The sequence below is a fragment of the Nansenia antarctica genome (assembly GCF_963989245.1).
Source record: "Nansenia antarctica genome assembly, chromosome: 20".
NCBI lineage: Eukaryota > Metazoa > Chordata > Actinopteri > Argentiniformes > Microstomatidae > Nansenia > Nansenia antarctica.
Window position 1 is genome coordinate 823,827 of NC_137693.1, and position 5,000 is coordinate 828,826.

Genomic DNA, 5,000 nt, shown 5'->3' on the forward strand with positions numbered 1-5,000 from the left:
GACAGTCAGGCAGGCAGGCAGACAGACAGACAGGCAGGCAGACAGACAGGCAGACAGGCAGGCAGACAGACAGACAGACAGACAGGCAGACAGGCAGACAGACAGACAGGCAGACAGACAGACAGGCAGACAGACAAGCAGACAGACAGACAGGCAGACAGTCAGGCAGGCAGACAGACAGACAGACAAGCAGACAGACAGACAGGCAGGCAGACAGGCAGGCAGGCAGGCAGGCAGACAGGCAGGCAGACAGGCAGACAGACAAGCAGACAGACAGACAGGCAGACAGTCAGGCAGGCAGGCAGACAGACAGACAGACAGACAGACAAGCAGACAGACAGGCAGACAGACAGGCAGACAGGCAGGCAGGCAGGCAGGCAGACAGACAGTCAGGCAGGCAGACAGACAGACAGTCAGGCAGGCAGGCAGACAGACAGGCAGACAGGCAGGCAGACAGACAGGCAGACAGGCAGGCAGACAGACAGACAGACAGACAGGCAGACAGGCAGACAGACAGGCAGACAGACAGACAAGCAGACAGGCAGGCAGACAGACAGACAGACAGTGAATGACAGGGGGCATAATATGTGTTTCATTAGAGATGTATTTTGAGATGTACCAAATAAGCATATCTTCTTCAATTATTTAAAGAATTCTTCATTAAGAAGAAACCTCAATATCGGCAGATATGTCGGTGATCTGAAAAATGTTCACGAATTGATTATCATTATTAAAAAATATTAGTAATACATATTGTAATATTTATAAATTGACAGCACTATAAATAGTGTTATTCTTGCACAATACTTTGCACCCGCTTAATCTGACTTAGGCGACTGTTGGTGAGCTTACTAATTGCAGATAAGATATGTTGATGAGAATATCATAAACAAGGGCACCTGTCAATCAGAATGTTAATGTTGGTAGTGCATGAAAGGGTCTATGCGCCTGGCTTACAGGGTGAAAGAGTTAATGTAGCCAACAAAACACTATGAAGACATAAATACACTGTGTAGCCTCACTAGTTGAAGCCTAGTCTAAATGTTGGAGAGAGAGGTGGGTGGCGGCATTCATTTTTGACCCCAAACATTTATTTGTTGGGGGGTCACTTTTGGCTGGCCCCCCTATTGAACTGTTGTCCCCCCTTGTGTCTCCCCTCCTGGAAATGAACTGAGACGCCCTGCAGGCAGGCCCTGTCCTCCTGTCCTCCTGTCCTCCTCCTGTCCTCCTGTCCTCCTCATGTCCTCCTGTCCTCCTCCTGTCCTCCTGTCCTCCTCATGTCCTCCTGTCCTCCTGTCCTCCTCCTGTCCTCCTGTCCTCTTGTCCTCCTCCTGTCCTCCTCCTGTCCTCCTGTCCTCCTCCTTCCTCCTGTCCTCCTCTCCTCCTCCTGTCCTCCTCCTGTCCTCCTGTCCTCCTCCTGTCCTCCTGTCCTCCTGTCCTCCTCCTGTCCTCCTGTCCTCCTCCTGTCCTCCTCCTGTCCTCCTGTCCTCCTCTTGTCCTCCTCCTGTCCTCCTCCTGTCCTCCTCATGTCCTCCTGTACTCCTCTTGTCCTCCTCCTTCCTCCTGTCCTCCTCCTCTCCTCCTCCTGTCCTCCTGTCCTCCTGTCCTCCTGTCCTCCTCCTGTCCTCCTGTCCTCCTGTCCTCCTGTCCTCCTCCTTCCTCCTGTCCTCCTCTCCTCCTCCTGTCCTCCTGTCCTCCTCCTCTCCTCCTCCTGTCCTCCTGTTCTCCTGTCCTCCTCCTGTCCTCCTCCTTCCTCCTGTCCTCCTCCTTCCTCCTGTCCTCCTGTCCTTCTCCTTCCTCCTGTCCTCCTGTCCTCCTCTTGTCCTCCTCCTGTCCTCCTGTCCTCCTCCTGTCCTCCTGTCCTCCTCCTTCCTCCTGTCCTCCTGTCCTCCTCCTTCCTCCTGTCCTCCTGTCCTCCTCCTTCCTCTTGTCCTCCTCCTTCCTCCTGTCCTCCTGTCCTCCTGTCCTCCTGTCCTCCTCCTGTCCTCCTGTCCTCCTGTCCTCCTCTTGTCCTCCTCCTGTCCTCCTGTCCTCCTCTCCTCCTCCTGTCCTCCTGTCCTCCTCTCCTCCTCCTGTCCTCCTGTCCTCCTCCTGTCCTCCTGTCCTCCTGTCCTCCTCCTGTCCTCCTGTCCTCCTCCTGTCCTCCTGTCCTCCTCCTGTCCTCCTCCTGTCCTCCTGTCCTCCTCCTGTCTCCTCCTGTCCTCCTCCTGTCCTCCTGTCCTTGAGGTAACCACTGATTTTCCAGAAGTAGATGAAACCAAGCTTCTCTCCCTCCCTCCCTCCCTCCCTCCCTCCCCCCCCCTCCCCTCCCTCCCTCCCTCCCCCCCCCCCCTCCCCCCCCCCCCCCCCTCCCTCTCTCCAGACGTCCTTTCCAGGGAACCTGCACCTGGTCCTGGTCCTGCAGCCCAGCAGCACGCTGCACAGCCCCGGCACCGGCACCGACCTCGGCTTCCGCTTCAGCCAGGAGGACTTCCTGCTCAAGATGCCGGTAGGACCTGGGTTAGGCCTGGGTTAGACCTGGGTTAGACCTGGGTTATACCTGGGTTAGACCTGGGTTAGGCCTGGGTTAGACCTGGGTTAGACCTGGGTTAGACCTGGGTTAGACCTGGGTTAGACCTGGGTTATACCTGAGTTAGACCAGGGTTAGACCTGGGTTAGACCTGAGTTAGACCTGGGTTAGACCTGGGTTAGACCTGGGTTATACCTGGGTTAGACCTGGGTTAGGCCTGGGTTAGACCTGGGTTAGACCTGGGTTAGACCTGGGTTAGACCTGGGTTAGACCTGGGTTATACCTGGGTTAGACCTGGGTTAGGCCTGGGTTAGACCTGGGTTAGACCTGAGTTAGACCTGGGTTAGACCTGGGTTATACCTGGGTTAGACCTGGGTTAGACCAGGGTTAGGACCAGGGTTAGGACCAGGGTTAGACCAGGGTTAGACCAGGGTTAGACCTGGGTTATACCTGGGTTAGACCTGGGTTAGACCTGGGTTAGACCTGGGTTAGACCTGAGTTAGACCAGGGTTAGACCTGAGTTAGACCAGGGTTAGACCTGGGTTAGACCTGAGTTAGACCTGGGTTAGACCTGGGTTAGACCTGGGTTAGACCTGGCCCAGACCTGGGTTAGGCCTGGGTTAGACCTGGGTTAGACCTGGGTTAGACCTGGGTTAGACCCGGGTTAGACCAGGGTTAGACCTGGGTTAGACCTGGGTTAGATGGGTCATGGCTCTCACCACAATCCCCACACTCTCACTGTGTTGTTGTTGTTGTTGTTGTTGTGCTGTTGTGTTGTTGCCCTTGGTTGCCATGGCAGCGTGTCAGTATTATGGGCTGTTGCAGGTGGTCATGCTGAGCTCCGTCACCGACCTGCTACGCTACATCGACGACAACCACCTGACCTCCGAGTTCGGAGGAACCCTGGAGTGTTGCCATAGCGACTGGGTGGTCCTCCGCACGGTAAACTATCTATCTATCTATCTACCTACCTATCTATCTATCTATCTATCTATCTAACACTTTCTTTACACTTTCTTTACAACCATAGCCACTAAATTAGTTAACAATCTACCACCCCACTCAGGGCGTTATGGTGTAGAGCACATCCGTGAGTTCTACAATAAACTGGGTGTACGCAATGATGATTTTAAACTCTCCATGGTGTCAAACGATGAGGTGTTTAAAAAGCTAGGCGCTCTACACTCAGAAAAGGCCACGGGCCATGACAATATTCCAGCCAGATTTCTAAAAGACTCAGCTGCCTCCATTACCCCAATCATCACCCACATAATAAACCTCTCCATCAAACAGGGACACGTCCCCCTTGACTTTAAAATAGCAAGGGTAACCCCACTGTATAAAAAAGGAAGCAAATTAGACCCAGGCAACTACCGACCTGTTTCTATTCTTAATTCCATCTCGAAACTTATGGAAAAAATAGTTTATGAACAGGTCGATAGGTACCTTACCGAAAAAAAGCTGATGTATGAATTTCAATCAGGATTCAGAACATCCCATTCCACTGACACATGCCTTCTCTATTTGAACGACCACATCAACCATGAGGTGGACTCGGGCAAGTACTGCGGCATGGTCATGCTGGACCTCCAGAAGGCCTTCGACACAGTAGATCACCACATATTGTTAGATAAACTGAAAGCAATTGGGTTCGATAGAACATCGGTGAGCTGGATGCAATCCTACTTAGAGGGGAGGGAACAGGTGGTTAGTGTGAACGGAACACTGTCCCCCCCCCTCCCAGTGACCTGCGGCGTTCCACAAGGAAGCATTTTGGGACCTTTACTGTTCCTAATATATGTGAATGACATGTCATCAGCATGTGATTGCAATTTGTTCCTGTTCGCGGATGACTCGGCTCTGCTGGTCTCTGACAGGGACATATTGCAGGTGGAAAAAGCGCTAAGCACTGAACTGAGTAGAATCTGCATCTGGCTAGCTGACAATAAACTATCAATACACCTAGGTAAAACTGAAACCATCCTATACGGATCCCCATCTAAACTCAGAAAGGCTGAAAATTTTAAAATAAAAGTGGGTAACATTAATATCACAAGAAAAGAGGATATTACATACCTGGGCTCCATCTTAGAGGCAAATCTTTCCGGAGACAAAATGGCAGCAAAAGTAATCAAAAAAGTTAACCATAGAACTAGATTATTGTACAGGATATCCTCACTTGTCAGTAAAAACACACTGAGGACCCTATCAGGAGCTCTCATTCAATGTCACTTCGACTATGCCGTAACATCATGGTACTATAGAACCACAAAGGCCCATAAAACAAGACTCCAGACTGCCCAAAATAAACTGGTTAGGCTTCTGCTAGGCCTCAACCCTAGGACACATCTAACCGCTGCTCATTTTTTGAGCCTTGATTGGCTACGAGTAGTTGACAGAGTGCAGCAGCTTGCACTGGGCCTGGTCTTCAAGATACGCTACACCACAAAGACACCCAAGTACCTGTCAACATACTTCCAAAAAGTGAACA

At 51.6% G+C, this 5,000-nt stretch overlaps 1 pseudogene across 1 annotated transcript in view; it reads left to right on the forward strand.

Moving 5' to 3' along the window:
• LOC308174833 (proto-oncogene DBL-like) overlaps window positions 1-5,000 on the forward strand; it is a 30,979-nt pseudogene that overhangs the window by 2,454 nt on the left and 23,525 nt on the right. Inside the window, exons 2-3 of the transcript in view lie at window positions 2,363-2,488; window positions 3,335-3,451. The product of the transcript in view is annotated as a proto-oncogene DBL-like (transcript). The remainder of the gene's footprint in view (window positions 1-2,362; window positions 2,489-3,334; window positions 3,452-5,000) is intronic.